The following is a 17,506-nucleotide window of genomic DNA, read 5'->3' on the forward strand; positions in this document are numbered from 1 at the left end:
TATAATGAAATTATAACACCTTTTTAAACTTATATTCAGTATTTCTGTAGATACAATATAAAATCCTGTTTGCTGTACTGCTAGAGTGGCTTTAGAGCATGATCAACTATTTCATCAATATCCCTTTCCTTCATAACACTGTTTAAGGTTATTTCCTTCCAAATTTTAATTATAGCTTCTCTGTCATTTATTTGACCATCTCATTAAATAATCTAAATCATTTTGTAAAGCAGCAGCATCCTCTTCACAACTAAGAACACCCAAGGCTTTAGTATTGTTAACAAATGTTAGTAACTTATTGACCATTCCTTCATCTGTGTCACTGATGTAAATAAAAAATAACAAAGGTCATAAGATGAGCCCTAAAGTACCCTGCTTGGGACATTAATCCAGTTTGACTGAACTCCATTTGTAACAACCATCTTCTATCCAGTTTGCTAACTTATCACCCACAACTATAGAGATGCATTTTTTTTACAAGCCTTTAATGTGTGGCACCTTGTCAGATACTTTCTGAAAATCCAGATATAGCAAATCTACACAATTACCCTCATTTTCATAAACAAACAATAACCTCTTCAAAGAATGTCAAAAGATTTTTAAGGTAAGATTATGTGTGATTAAGTTTTCTTTAGTGCTCATTTGCAATTTTATTCAATTAAAATTTATTTTAAAAGAGTTGTAAACACCATTGAGTTTATGTATCATTAAAAAAAAAATTAAACTTTTTGATACCATTTTAGAAATACTTTTACTGACAGTGTGAAATATGAACAAATTTAATCTTGTAACTTATTAGTTGTACACATTATAATGTTCTTCTAACATAACAAAATGTATAAATTAGACCAAATTTTGTTCATAATTTCAGATCTTCAGTCACATTTGAAGTAAGCTGTACTCTTTTAATCTTTTGCATTTATAAGAAAATTTATAACTTCCAATTTCAGTGGAACGTACTATTTTCATGATACTTTTAAATTAATAAAATAATAGTCAAACCAATATACTATGGCTGTAAGTTATTAAGTACAATATTTTTGCATTAAAGAAGTAGTAAAAAAATATTTGTACATTAATTGAAATGCAATAACATGGTCATTATATCTTATAATATTTTAATTTCCTCATGGAACACTGCTTCCAAGTAGCAGGGGAAAAATGTGTTTACTGGATAATATTTTATTTAAATTTATTAAAAGTAATTAAAAATGAAAAAAAGATAATATGCAAGCTTTGTAATAGTGTATATAACATATATACATCAATAAATATTTAATATAAAAAACAGACAAAAACCTGAACTTTAGGATTTTATAAGCATATCACCAAGAGCTGGATTACTCGGTTTCTGTGCTTGTATTTAAGTCAAGCATCTTGACTGATGCAAAAATATTTCTAGATATTTATATATAATTACTTTATTTCTTCTGTTTGAAAGCCTGTATTTTTTAATTTTGAAAGTTTTTTTTCTAACTATAATATCTATGGATAAAAGTTTCAGAACAGCCTCATTTTAAATAATTATAAGTTATCATGTGTATAGTTCATCTGAGCCAAAAGTAGAACCTTGAGAAAAATTAATAAAACATATATAAAGTGAATTCTTCTTTTGATTTTTGAATAATGTATGACCAACTGATTGCGTAAAGATTAATGTATCCATTAGGTGGCTGTTTCTCTCACCATTTTTAAAGTATTCATAAGATATTTTCTGCAAGTCTCTTGTAATGAAAATTCCAATATGAGTTTGTGAATTTTCTGTAAATAGAAATGATAATTTTGTTGTTGTTTCAGGCAAATTGATTCAAGCATTGATACTGTAAATAACCTTCGTCGAGATAAGTGGATTGTAGAAGGAAAACTCAGGAAGTAAGTTTGTCATTACATACACAATCTGCAATTTTATGGTTTGTGTCTGTGTAATCACATACACCAAAATTATTATTATTGTCCATTAATTTTTAATTTGTTTTACTTCTTATGTTCCCATGTTGCAGTATTACATAATTCAGCTACCAGGTGTCTCTCTTTTATGTTTTCAAGTTAGCTATTGGTATTAGTTAAATATCTAAAAATAATGGTTTGTAGTCTAAGACTTTTGTCAAAATTACTTAATTTCTGTAAAGGTTATAATTACTATTTTTTTGTGATTTAAATCAAAACACTTCATGCATTAGTTAGAAAACAAGATTTACTCTACTTCTTACTGATGTAAAGAACATGTAACAAGCTAATTTGGGTGAGCAAAAACTGTAGAAACATCTGCGTTTCTACACGGGTACGTTGCGGACTTGTTTACAGAAAGTTGCAAGGGTTGAGTATATTACCTTGTCACTAAAGATAATTATGTAAGAGAGGAAAACTGCTTATTTTCTGAGATATATTACTTCTGTGCAAAGGTCTCAAGAAATTGTTTGATTCAAGATTTCAATAATCACATTTAAGGACATTGGAGGACATGAGTAGTGATTGGTCAGTAGTTGGTATTTGTTCTGCAAGTTCTGCATTGTAAACCTCTTGTTGTTCATACAGCCATTTAAGCTCTTGTTCTGGTGTAGAAACGTATTAACTGCTTTGGTCCTGTTGTTTTGAAATGTTATACCAATTTACATGTGTGATAGATATTTGGGTAAAAATACCAAAAATAAGTAAAAATAAATGTGATTGCTCAGTGGAAGAAGGCTAACATAGAGAGAATTTTTAAAAACTGTTGGGTGAAAAACATCAACATTAGTTTCAAATTTAAGAGATGAAATGTAACTCTGATATTTAGGTTAACTGTTATAAAGATTGTAACCTAAACATGTACTTATTACAACCACTACAGAGTTTTATCACTTCATCTTAAGAGAACTATTTTATCACTTGCACATTCAAGACATCTTAAACACAGATACTGATCTAGATTTCTGAAAAGAATGATAGATGTATGTTTTAAGACATAAGAACAAGGCTTTTTTTTTCCATATTGATTTTACATAATTCTTGAACTCTCAGTCATAGGTTCATTGATCGTCTTTATGTGTTTTGATTATCAAAATACTGAAATTATAATCAAAGATTTGTGAATTAAATTCTTAATACTTTCTGAAGTAAAAGTACCTCTAATTAGTACCCCAGGGGCATTACAAAATGTGAAGTAGGGTGATAATCGTAGTATCTGTGTAGTTCAAAATTCTGTTTTGCTTGTGAGAGTAAGTAATAAAAGTGTTGGATTACTGTTGGTGTCACACAAAGTAAACTTTATAAAAATATGATAATTAGAAAAAGGGAATTAATTATGGGCTAAGAAGTAAAGAGTAAGTAATAAAAGTGTTGGATTACTGTTGGTGTCACACAAAGTAAACTTTATAAAAATATGATAATTAGAAAAAGGAATTAATTATGGGCTAAGAAGTAAAGAGTAAGTAATAAAAGTGTTGGATTACTGTTGGTGTCACACAAAGTAAACTTTATAAAAATATGATAATTAGAAAAAGGGAATTAATTATGGGCTAAGAAGTAAAGAGTAAGTAATAAAAGTGTTGGATTACTGTTGGTGTCACACAAAGTAAACTTTATAAAAATATGATAATTAGAAAAAGGGAATTAATTATGGGCTAAGAAGTAAAGAGTAAGTAATAAAAGTGTTGGATTACTGTTGGTGTCACACAAAGTAAACTTTATAAAAATATGATAATTAGAAAAGGGAATTAATTATGGGCTAAGAAGTAAAGAGTAAGTAATAAAAGTGTTGGATTACTGTTGGTGTCACACAAAGTAAACTTTATAAAAATATGATAATTAGAAAAGGGAATTAATTATGGGCTAAGAAGTAAAGAGTAAGTAATAAAAGTGTTGATTACTGTTGGTGTCACACAAAGTAAACTTTATAAAAATATGATAATTAGAAAAAGGGAATTAATTATGGGCTAAGAAGTAAAGAGTAAGTAATAAAAGTGTTGGATTACTGTTGGTGTCACACAAAGTAAACTTTATAAAAATATGATAATTAGAAAAAGGGAATTAATTATGGGCTAAGAAGTAAAGAGTAAGTAATAAAAGTGTTGGATTACTGTTGGTGTCACACAAAGTAAACTTTATAAAAATATGATAATTAGAAAAAGGGAATTAATTATGGGCTAAGAAGTAAAGAGTAAGTAATAAAAGTGTTGGATTACTGTTGGTGTCACACAAAGTAAACTTTATAAAAATATGATAATTAGAAAAAGGGAATTAATTATGGGCTAAGAAGTAAAGATTATAGTTACCTATCAGCTCTTACTTTTCATAGTTCTCTCTCTTTATTAGTGCAGGGCTAGGTGTGTGCTAATGTTTTTAGAATGTGAATTAGAACAGTTCATGTTTCACAGTATGCTTTTTTTAATAAATCTCGAGCACTTTCTCATTTCCTTGTATCATCTGAAGTCTCAGGCCCGGCATCACCAGGTGGTTAGGGTGCTCAAATCACATTCTGAGAGCTGCAGGTTTGAATCACCCATCACACTAAACATGCTTGTCCTTTCAGTTGTGGAGGCATTATAGTGTGAAAGTCAATCCCACTATTCTGTAGTGATGACTATCTGTATTCTGTTCAGTATTACACTGTTAAATTAAGGACAGCTAGTGCAGATAACCCTCCTGTAGCTTTGTGTAAAGTTAAAAAAACAAAGAAACATCTGAAACTTACTAAAGAGATAAACAACCACTTTATAGTTTCAGCAGGATACTTCCTGTTGTAGCAAAGAACTTGTTCTACCACATATAAATTTTAGTGTTTCTTACATGTAGTTATTTATTCCTATGCTACATTTTCCAAAAGGACTTGGGATCTTCGTTCCCATCTTTATTTATTAAAATCAGTAGAGTATTGCCATGTTTTCTCATCATTTTCATTTCTGACTAAATGTTCCAGACTGTTGGAATGATTCACATTTGATTGCAGAAATGTTTTAATCCCAAGTGGATAATAAAAAAACTGCACTATGGTAAAGGTAATCCTCCCATTCACTGGGTTTGAATCTTTTTTGTGAGTAGGTTTGTAGAATTTTTATTGTTAAATGGAAGTTTACAAACCTTTAAGAAAGTAAACAATTATTATTGACAGTATTTGATGTGGTAGCACCTTTAAATTACCATGATAAAAGTGTAGCAAAGTTTTGATAATCCTAGGAATACAATATTTATTGTATGTTTTGTCATGTTAAGAAAAAAAACTTTTAATTTGGTAGATACAGTTTGTTTGTGAAATATAATTTTAAACTATGAGTAACTTTTATACAATAGTTAAAATTACTTGAAGCACGTACAGAGTTTCATGTCATTAACCCTTAAACAGCATTAATTGATGATAGCTGCTGTTTAAGTGTTAATGGTAGGTTGTTGCTAAGGGAACCTGAAACATTGAATTGGGAAAAAAAAAGTTTTTAACGTTTTTCTTTTATGAGATTGTTGCACTTGGATAAGCCATCCGTAATGATTTTACATGTAAAATAATAAATTTTGGTATCTGTATACGTTAAGATTAGCTTGATGTATATAACAGGTAAATAGTAATGCATATTGCTTTACTGTTGATTGATATTATTACTACTGACTGTGAGTTAGTTATTATGCCCAAGTTCTTCTTGCACAGTTTGTGACAGTGAACTATTACTGACTGGTTATGAGGGCAACAAATGGTCTGTATAGTCTCATTTTCTCATCCTCTTCAGTTTTACTAAAATCTAATTAATTAGCACTGCTTTCTACATTCTTATGTGTGGACTTTTAAAGTGTAATGTTGCATTGAATATTTTAATTTAATTTTAAGAATCAGTAACATTTAGAAATGTTTTTATGAGTTAAGTCTAAATGAATAAGCATGTTTTCGGTGTTGTCTACAAAGATATGCTTGTTAAACAACTCTTCAGCTATGAGTACTTGAATTCATTATTACATAAGTACCTACACATTAATTTTATATGTTTGAGCAAACTGTTTATAATTAGGCCTAAATGGATCAGCACTTTTTCACTGTGCTGAAAAGTTATATGGAAAGTTCTGCTATGATACTGTATATACGTACATGGCAGTGGCTTTGACACCTGGGAATTGGAACAATTTATTGCCAGTTTTCAAGGCAACATTTTGAAATGTTTCATACCACAAGATGACTCTTAACCAGCCACAACAACAAATTCATCAAGTTTTTTTCAGTGTAGTTATACAGAATGTGAGCTTGGGCTATTTATATAAGGATAAGTTTATGTGTTTTTTCCCAAAATGTCATCAAACTACTTTGAAATAAATTTTGATGGTGCTACATACAGTAAATAGGTAAAGGCTGTCAACATTTTTTATTGACTTAATCCCATCAGCATTTTTAGGTAGATACACTGCCATTTTGTTCAACCCTGTTGTCACGGGCATCCTTTACTGCACGTATCACATGGTTTTGGTTACTTCCATTCAAAATTTAATTCAACTACTTTTTGTTTGTGTTATATCAATTAGTATAGCACCAGTTCATAGCTAATAATCCATATTGTGATAGTATATAAGTTTTAATTTTTAATTGTATAAAGTAATACTTAAACAAAATCCTAACTTTCCTCTATAGAGTGAGAAGTGTGACATATTAGTATACCCTTTCTTGCAAGAACATGTCTTTGATTCATAATGGCCTCAAATTTTGAGTTAAAATAAGATTATACTGGTCTTAAAGAGTGACACAGAAATGTTGTTGAGTTCTGATCTTAGAAGTATTAACAACAGTGATATTTCAAAACTGAATTTCTCAAATTTCCTCTTTCAGGCTACGAAACATTCAACAAGTTAGGGAATTAAAATGGCCTGTAGGACAGGTGTCTGCTAACGATTCTGTCAACAACAACGGAGAAGATTCCAAGGATTTCAGAATGGTGAAAACTACTCCTAAAGTAGATACTAACACAGATGTTGATGTTCACAATAAACAAGTAGTATCAAACAGTAAAACCTGTAAAACTATGAAAGGAAGTAAAGCCAAGAGTATAGAAGAGGAAGAAGAAAATGAGAATGAAAGTGGCAACGACAGTGATGCTACTCAAGTAACAAACAGGATGTCCGAAGGAGAGGTTAGTAAACAGATGTCAAGTAACAAACAGGATGTCCGAGGGAGAGGTTAGTAAACAGATGTCAAGTAACAAACAAGACATCCGAGGAGAGGTTAGTAAACAGATGTCAAGTAACAAACAGGACGTCCGAGGGAGAGGTGAGTAAACGGATGTCAAGTAACAAACAGGACGTCCGAGGGAGAGGTTAGTAAACAGATGTCAAGTAACAAACAAGACGTTCGAGGGAGAGGTTAGTAAACAGATGTCAAGTAACAAACAGGATGTCCGAGGGAGAGGTTAGTAAACAGATGTCAAGTAACAAACAAGACATTCGAGGGAGAGGTTAGTAAACAGATGTCAAGTAACAAACAGGATGTCCGAGGGAGAGGTTAGTAAACAGATGTCAAGTAACAAACAGGGCGTCCAAGGGAGGGGTTAGTAAACAGATGTCAAGTAACAAGCAGGACGCCCGAGAGAGAGGTTAGTAAATAGATGTCAAGTAACAAACAGGACATCGGAGGGAGAGGTTAGTAAACAAATGTCATGTAACAAACAGGACGTCCGAGGGAGAGGTTAGTAAACAGATGTCAAGTAACAAACAGGACGTCCGAGGGACAGGTGAGTAAACAGATGTCAAGTAACAAACAGGACGTCCGAGGGACAGGTGAGTAAACAGATGTCAAGTAACAAACAGGATGTCCGAGGGAGAGGTTAGTAAACAGATGTCAAGTAACAAACAGGGCGTCCAAGGGAGGGGTTAGTAAACAGATGTCAAGTAACAAGCAGGACGCCCGAGAGAGAGGTTGGTAAATAGATGTCAAGTAACAAACAGGACGTCGGAGGGAGAGGTTAGTAAACAAATGTCATGTAACAAACAGGACGTCCGAGGGAGAGGTTAGTAAACAGATGTCAAGTAACAAACAGGACGTCCGAGGGAGAGGTGAGTAAACGGATTTCAAGTAACAAACAGGACGTCCGAAGAAGAGGTTAGTAAACAGATGTCAAGTAACAAACAGGGCGTCCAAGGGAGGGGTTAGTAAACAGATGTCAAGTAACAAGCAGGACGCCCGAGAGAGAGGTTAGTAAATAGATGTCAAGTAACAAACAGGACGTCGAAAGGAGAGGTTAGTATACAAATGTAATATAACAAACAGGACGTTCAAGGGAGAGGTTAGTAAACGGATGTCAAGTAACAAACATGACGTCCGAGGGAGAGGTTAGTAAACGGATGTCAAGTAACAAACAGGGCGTCCGAGGGAGAAGTTAGTAAACGGATGTCAAGTAACAAACGGGATGTCCGAGGGAGAGATTAGTAAACGGATGTCAAGTAACAAACAGGATGTCCGAGGGAGAGGTTAGTAAACGGATGTCAAGTAACAAACAGGATGTCCGAGGGAGAGGTTAGTAAACAAATGTCATGTAACAAACAGGATGTCCGAGAGAGAGGTTAGTAAATAGATGTCAAGTAACAAACAGGATGTCCGAGGGAGAGGTTAGTAAACAGATGTTTAATTCTCTCTGAAAACAACAGTGATGATAGTTAGGCAGTTTAATTACATGAAGTACATGTAATTATGAAAATATCAATATGAGTAATTGTGATATATTTCATTTTGTATAATGCCTGAAGTAGATCGTTTAGTTGAGATGAGGAACTCGTAAACGTTCTCTCTGACTAGAATAACAACTCCTGCTCTGACCTGTGTTAGGATAAAGTAATCATTTCCATTTAATAGAACACAATTAAAACTTGTCTAATTTCTATACTGCTTCTCACTAAAGTCTTAATTGGCCAAGTTTGCTAAATATTTTTAATGTTTTAAATGTGCTTTTCATATTTTTATATGAATTTCAAGAATCTGAACATTTTTTATACTGCTGGTTTATACTTCTAAATTATTCAGCCAACAAATTAAAGTACTGAAGAAACATGATTTTCCTTTGTTCAGGGTTACTTTTGAGGAGTGAAATGTACCCCAAATTGGTGTAATTTGATAACAAATGGTAAATCATATAATAGGTTGGGATTCATGTTAATGTTTTTATTATTTGAATGAATACTTTAGTTTTAAGCTGGTTGTGATTTTGTAGGTCTGTGGACTTATGACTATCCCACTGGGGAACATTTTTTGTTTGTACATAGGATTATACACAAAAGGTGCAATAAATGAAAAAAAAAAAAGACAAAATGTGAGAACTGTAATATAGTAACAGTATCTCATGAGATATTTGGTGTGCGTGTTTTAGGTGTCTTTTTTGGAATTCATTGTTAAATATCTATCAGGAAAATTATAATTCTTTTTTTTTTGTAACTTTACTGTAAGAAAACCTTTATATTCTTCAATGCTCCCCATTAGCATGGACTAGCCTTATGTCCAGTTAAATGTTTTACATAATAAAGAAATGAATGGGACTGTAAATCTTTGTACTCATATGGCATCCGTTTGGGTGCACACACAAATCATATAATTATAGATGTTTACATATACCAGGTATTTGTAAGTAATCAGTATGTTTTTCAGTACTTGTAATTTCATAATTCAAGTATTTGGTCAAGATCTCTTATTGTTCTACACTCCTCTGTTTGACTCTAATAATGAAATAATTATTAGTAGGCGTAAAAGTGCTTGTCTCTATCTTACGTGTTTTTCTCACTTTATTTTTAAAATAGGATGAGCAGCTGGGTATATCCAGTGAAGAATTAAAGAAGAGAATTGACAAACTTTCAAAGGTGAACATTCTTTTTAGTTTCTATTTCTCACAATGGTATGTTTAATATTGAACAAAAATTATCGTATATGGGTAGGTAATAGGATAGTGAATCCAACTGTTTCTCAGTACCCAGTTAAAAGTAGCCCAAGAATTGGCATTGGGAGATACTGAGTGGCTATCTTTTCTCACCTTTCTGAGGTGAACATTCTTTAAGTTTCTGTTTTTTGTAATGATATATGTAATAGTAAACAAATATTATTGTATATGCATAGTTAATAAGATAGTGAATCCAACTGTTTCTCAGTACCCAGTTAAAAGTAGCCCAAGAATTGGCATTGGGAGATACTGAGTGGCTATCTTTTCTCACCTTTCTGAGGTGAACATTCTTTTAAGTTTCTGTTTTTTGTAATGATATATGTAATAGTAAACAAATATTATTGTATATGCATAGTTAATAAGATAGTGAATCCAACTGTTTCTCAGTACCCAGTTAAAAGTAGCCCAAGAATTGGCATTGGGAGATACTGAGTGGCTATCTTTTCTCACCTTCTGAGGTGAACATTCTTTTAAGTTTCTGTTTTTGTAATGATATATGTAATAGTAAACAAATATTATTGTATATGCATAGTTAATAAGATAGTGAATCCAACTGTTTCTCAGTACCCAGTTAAAAGTAGCCCAAGAATTGGCATTGGGAGATACTGAGTGGCTATCTTTTCTCACCTTTCTGAGGTGAACATTCTTTAAGTTTCTGTTTTTTGTAATGATATATGTAATAGTAAACAAATATTATCATATATGGGTTGTTAATAGGATAGTGAATCCAACTGTTGATCAGTAAAAAGTAGCCCAAGAATTGGCATTGGGTGATATTGAGTAGCTACCTTTTCTGTAGCATCTTCAAAATTATGGTCAACCATCCTAGGTAGTTTTGAGAGAAACTCAACAAGAAAGTGAAATGAAGTTTGCTGTAATTACAGTAAATTAAATTATTTTATACAATATCAAAAAAATGCTGATAACAGTAAACATGATTTTTTTAAAATTATTTAAAAATATAAATGTATATTTGGTTAAAAAGCAATGGCTGTGCAGTAAAAGAAATATCCTTTCATACTTTCAAACTCAATTATTTTGTGCCAAATATTTGATGAGACATCATTTCTATCATCTTTGTTTAGTTTAATTGTTCTATGTACATAAAGAAATCCTTTGTCTAATAGTTTGTGGTGAAAGGTGCAATTAAATTTGCGCAATAAAGATGGATTGTTCAAAATATTGTAGGACGGTAAGCATACGTAACATACAGCCTATGCAGTAGCTATTTCCAGTGAGATATGTGCATTATTATAGTTTCAATCTTTATTGGGCAAGGGGTGGCCTATTGGTTTGTGTGCCACATTGTGAATCTGAGGATCTATAATTCATAGTCTGTAGCAGTGAAAATTTAATATCTTAAACCTGTTATTTGTTCCTGATCTTTCATCATTCTGTTATTTTCAGCAACAAGCACAGATAAATAGTAAGCTGTCAAAGGCAGTACATGCCTTACGTGCCACGACATTTGGACAAGATCGGTATCATCGCTATTACTGGGTTCTTCCATTTACTGGTGGCATTTTTGTTGAAGGGGTAGAAACATCAGAAGTAGAGAGTGAGAAGTTGGAAGAACATGATGCATTATCCAAAGAGGAAGATGAGACAAACCAAGAAGAACTGGTAGATAAAGATATAAAGAACCACGAAGATTCAAGAAAAACATTGTCTACAGAAGTGATGCAAAAACAGATAGAGGAACCTGTACCTCATGTGAAATTGGAAGCAATGGAAGTGGAGAGCAGTATTGATAATTCCCCAAAAAGTCAGGCTGAAAAAAATAACAATGTTGAAGTGACCTCTGGCAATGACTGTGCACCAGATAGCATACCTAAAAATAAAAAGGAACAAATACCTGAGTGTTTACATCCAGAAGGTGAAAACTGTATGAAAACTATAAGTGAAGGTGACAGAAATGATATAGCCACTGGTGGTAATGAAGAACAAATTCCAGATAATTCTGACAGAAATAGTTCTTCAAATACAGAAGTTCTTGAGACTTCTAAATGTTTACACATTGTTAATAATGAAAACCAATCACCCCCAAAAATTAAAAGTTCTACAGAAGCTGTTGTTCTGCTGGAAACAGAAGCAGCAGAAAAGGTAATTAGTTCTAGCAAGCTTGCTGTTTCAAAAGCTTCATCTGATGCTGAACAAAATTGGCTACTTCATTCTCCCTTCTTTGCTTCAATCCTTGCTGGCTCAATGTTCATGAATGGGCCTTTGTTACATGGCAGGGAGTTGAATGGCAGCTATTTTAACCTACCAAAAACTGAACCAACTTTATCGAGTTCAACGTTTAGTCCACTCTTAGGATTATCCCCTGGGTTTTTTTCAGCTGAAGTCCTCAAAAATGTGACAGAAAAGCAACCTGTTGAGAAACCTTGGTTTAGCATTCTTCCTCGAATTACATGTGATATCTCTCCAACTGATGAATCACAACCAAAGCAAGCATTATTAATACGTTCCAGCAATACTTCACAAAAACTTATGAGTGCTTCATGTAACTCTTTAGGAAGTATGCCAGCATCGTCCCTACCGAACCAGTCCACTCCCATTTGCTCCAGCAATAACCAAGGTTATCCTTCTGCAGCTCTGGCTCTTGCAAACTTTCACCTTAGACTTCCTAATGGACTTCCACCCCCACTATTGCCTAATCCTCTTCTCAGTTCCTCTACCAATAGCTCATTTAACCATGACACTTTAACATCCACCACAGTAGATTCATCTCAGTTGACCTCCACACCAACAAACACAGTACCTGTAAATCCTCCATCATTTTGTGGTACCCCTACCACGGTTCCGTCCCCAAGCTCCACTCCTGGCTCTGTGGCATACGGGTTTCTCTCTAACACCTCTGTAAACCAGGCTTCTGAGGATTATTTGAAAATAATGACAAGAGAACTGAATCACTATGCTAAGCCTCGTCCACTTCCTACAGGTAATAAAAATAACTGGTTGTTTCATATTTTTAGTTATCAAGTGGTATTATAAAACATTGATCTTTAAATTTTGTTTTCCTGAAATCAGTATAAAAAAATTTATACCTTTATGTGTTTAATAAAGTACCTAGTTAAAATTGTATATATCAAATTTTAAACTAATTTTTGAAAATCATAGTTCTTTCATTGTTTATGTTTTTATCAAGGATAACTGTGTTTAAGTTAATATTCAAATAAATAAAAAAATATTAAAGAAGATAAATTTGAATTTCTGTAGGCATTATTGAAAGATTACTAACTAATATTCTGAACTAATTTTCATATTTTTGGATTTTGTATTAATTGCTATTCATAAAATATTTGCTGAAAAGCTTACTTATTATTTTTGTGTAGATTTTTGAGAGAAGTTAGCATTAAACAAACCATTGTATTAAGAATTCATTGTTTATTTCGAAATATGCTCAAAGCTATGCAAAACCTTTTGGTGTTAGCTATTCTTAATTTAGGAGTGAAAGACTAGATAGGAGGCAGCTAGTCATCACCAGTCATTTCCCACTTTTGGACTACTCTTTTACCAATGAGTAGTGGAATTGCCCATAACATTATAATGCCCCCATAACTGAAAGGAATTTGAACCTGCAAATTGTAGCTCAAACACCTGTCCATGCCAGGCCTAAAAATTAACATTTTCAGACATTTTACCAACAGGTTTAAATATAAAAGTGTTAATGAGGTTTAATTATAATCATTATAAAGTGTCTCAGGAGGAAGAATATTGTAATGGCAAACATAAGTTTGAGCATATTTAGGTTAACTGGCATTCTAGGCCCACAATTTTGGATGTGCTCCTTTCCCAGGAAAATTATCCATCAACATGAAAAATATATAAATATTTAAATAGATCTGTAATTTAAAAATCTGTATAAATATATGTGAATAAATATGTAATGAAATGGATGAAAATTTGCTTTTATTAGTAAAACAAAAAAATAAATCCCACCCCCCTCTCTAAGATGCACTCCTAATTGTGCTTTAGGCCCAAACCTTGAAAAGTGATTGGTTAATATGCATCTGAGCACAAGATTATTATTTTTAATATACTTGTATATATAATTATAAGTATCTTTGAGCTACTTATGTATTAACTTGATATTTGTGTTGAACTATAAGGAGTTTATCCAGGTTCTCATTAGGTTATTCAGCCAGATTGTCACTTGCATTTCTTTTTTTTTTTGTCTGTGTGTGTGCTGTTTATCTGTTTCTCTAAACTGTAAAAGCATAAAGTATTTAATTCTTTCTATTTAATGATTTTAAGATCGCAGTTTGAAAATTTTTCTTATCATCTCCAACATTAATTTTTCACATAAAATTTGCATAGGTATTAGACAGTAGGGTGAAGGGTGTGGCTTTATATTATTTATATACATGGGTCATAAAGAGATACTTCCTTTACTGTAAGAGTTCACACTTGTAATTGAGAACCTTAGGAAGATGTTACCCCAAACAAACAATGTTGTACAGAAAGGTTGAAGTTACACCAAGGCCAGATTTTGATTTCATTTGTTGGTTGCAAGAATTGTTTGGGTGATGTGCAGCAGAGGTAACAAAGAGTTTGAGATATCCATGATCTTTTTTTCTTTAATTTTTTTAAAAGTCTACCTAGAAAATCATGTTGATTAATAAGAGTATATAGAAGTCTTAACTATTTATTTTACTGTTTGTATTTGGACAAGAAAAAAAGAGAGAGTAAAGTTTTTCTTTGTGAGAAAGCTTTTGAAGACTTGTTCACTTTTGTCACTCTTGGTCAGTTAACTATATTCATCATAGCTGTTTGTTATTTTTTATGACAACACTTCACTTTAGGCTAAAAATTCATTGCTGAAGTAATATGGTATAGTTAGTTACTACATCAAATTCTTGACTGTATAATTGCGACATGAGATATTTTGTACAAGTTTTGCCAGTACTGTTTAATCCTTTCATGACGGTTCATGGATCAAACACCATGTCATTGCATTTGTTGACTTTACATTCAAAATTTTATTGAACTGCTACTTTATGAATTTATGTCAGTATGTTTGGTATCAAATTGTAGATTATGATTTAAGCTGTTATTATTATATGCATGTTAGTTTATTACTTTAAAAGTAAATATTTAAAAAAAAAAACACCTATATATTGATTTTTGTAAGTTATGTAGAATGTTGAATGCACACCACTTCAAATTAAATGTTTCTGATGTTAAAATACTAAATCTGTGGTTTTGTATGAATTAGGAAGTAAAATTACTAATACTGACAAAGTAGAATATAAAACAAGAACATTGTATCTTTTGATTTTGCTAAGGTATGGCTTATGTACTAAATCAAACATAATGAATATGTTCACCTCTTTTTTTATTTTGGAAATGGACCCTTGTATATAGTTACTTAAATACGTTGCATGTGAATAACCCATCGTTTAGAATCTCCCCTACTGGTTTTCTGAACTGTTTTAATCAATGTAAAGACAACCACATTCTTTCAAACAAAGTTTTCAAGAAGGTAGATTATTTTTAGTCAGCTCAAAGTTTCATGTTGTCTTAACACATAAATACAGTTCAATTACTAAGCTTGATGATTTGCAGTGGAATTCCATGGTATTGACATATTGAGTTATAATTTTTGGTTATTCAACTATGTGTGTGTGTATATATATATAACTAAAAAGACAAAATGTTGTGGTTCATTATTTGTGTGAAACTTTAAAAGGCAAATTATCCTACATTCAGCAGGAACCAAGTTCAAAGGTTATAGTTAGAAGAGATAGTTGTCTGCTTTACCTTTTTTATTTATTGTTTATATTTTTATAAAAATAAGTTTTAACTAATTTCTAAATACAAATAATACATACACAATGTAGAATAACTGAAATGTAACAGTATATTACAAAATACTAGTCCACTAAAACAGCCAAGACAGGGAAGACTAACTGTCAGTTTTATATTGTTGGATACATAGCATTAGTGCACATATAAGGCAACAATGCCTTATATGTTACCCAGGCACAACTGGAAGTTCAGTATAATAATAAAAATATGTAAGATGTTATGAGAGTTAAGCTGCTTAGACTAAACATTTGTGTTGGTGCATTATAATTTGTAGTCATTTTAGCACAAGAAATGGTGGTTACAAGGTCAGTCAAATTGACAGACCCTATAAAGTTAGAGTAAAGAAAATATAAAGTCTTACTTAAAACAAATGTTTAGAATATATTTATTAGGTTTTAGAGATTAAACAAATAACATTTGAGATTCTTGGGAAGAAGTATAATTTTTTTATGCTTGATGTTGCACTTGAACTAATAATGAGACAAACTGGATATTTTCACGAACAGAAATACTTCATTAAAAATCTGATTTTTTTGTGAACAAAAATCTTGTAATATTTACTAAAAGTCTATGAAATTTTGAAAAGATACACGTACTGCATTAAAAGTTATAAATACTTAACGCATGTAAATGTGTATATTATACTGAGCCCATTGTCATTAATGTGCATTTGTGAGGACTATCACACTGTAGTCAGCTTTCCACTTGTAACTATACACATTCTGTACAATTGTTGATGTTACATAAATTCTTGTCCTTGTTCTATACAGAGTATCGGAAAGGTTGGTGGAGGATTACTGACTCTGAGCAGCTGAAATCCTTGCTAAATGCTTTACATCCAAGAGGTATAAGAGAAAGGCTTCTTCAGAAACAGTTCCAAAAATACTACAATTATGCATGTAATTCCTTTACTCAGGGCCAAAATGAAGGTTGGTTTATAGTTTTAAGAAAACTGTTTCAGTTTGATACAATGTAATTATTGTAACAACAACACAAGAAAGACCAAAACATACAACTGGAACTATTGTTTAGGATTGCTAGTATTTGATTTTATTGTGGAGATAAGCACTGTTCAATCTGTTAGAACTTCTTGATTTTAAGTCTTGTATATGTATCTTTAAAACTGAACATTTCAGAAAATATTTCTTAAATTAGGAAAATATAAACTTTTTACATTATAATGCAATTAATGATAGAACAAATGAATCTTACTGGTTAACAGTAGGCATCTGGTGGGTGTCACAAGACATGGATCTATACTGAGGTATTTATTTGTTTTTAAATTGTGTTTATGGTTTTAAAATGACTAAGAATTATATCAGTGCTAAAATCAGTTGATGTGTGATAGTGGAAGAATTCTCAAATATTAGCATTTTGTTATGTAAACAAGAAAAGAAATTTTACACTGGACTTCACATATTCTATCTCATGGTATAGTTGTTTAGAAAGAACCAAAAAACTGTTTTGACACACTATCTTTAAATTAAAACAAAAACAAACTGATTTAATGAAATGTATTAACTGTATTTTTAGATAAATCCATCTAGGAAGTTTCATTAACTTGATAACATTATTGTAACTTTTCTCTCTCACGTTTTGCTTTTCTAACAGCAACTTGTGAAGATGAGGGTTCGTAAACTTTATTTTTATTATGTAAACATTTATCACTAATAAACTTGAGAAAGTGTTTGCTTGTTTTTAGAAATTCTGTGATTCTTTTTTCGTTTTTTTTATCTTTATTGAAACAATTCCTAACTACTAGTGCTCTATATATCCAATTATTAAGAATTTTTGTTAAATTCAAGTGAAAAAATTTGATACTGAACTGC

The 17,506-nt window shown here is 31.7% G+C and overlaps 1 pseudogene across 1 annotated transcript in view; it reads left to right on the plus strand.

Moving 5' to 3' along the window:
* Nucleotides 1-17,506, plus strand: part of LOC143236523 (bromodomain adjacent to zinc finger domain protein 2B-like) — a 58,551-nt pseudogene that overhangs the window by 16,616 nt on the left and 24,429 nt on the right. Inside the window, exons 14-18 of the transcript XR_013019577.1 lie at nucleotides 1,798-1,872; nucleotides 6,779-7,079; nucleotides 9,730-9,789; nucleotides 11,274-12,807; nucleotides 16,448-16,606. The product of XR_013019577.1 is annotated as a bromodomain adjacent to zinc finger domain protein 2B-like (transcript). The remainder of the gene's footprint in view (nucleotides 1-1,797; nucleotides 1,873-6,778; nucleotides 7,080-9,729; nucleotides 9,790-11,273; nucleotides 12,808-16,447; nucleotides 16,607-17,506) is intronic.

This window comes from Tachypleus tridentatus, chromosome 13 (genome assembly GCF_004210375.1).
Source record: "Tachypleus tridentatus isolate NWPU-2018 chromosome 13, ASM421037v1, whole genome shotgun sequence".
NCBI lineage: Eukaryota > Metazoa > Arthropoda > Merostomata > Xiphosura > Limulidae > Tachypleus > Tachypleus tridentatus.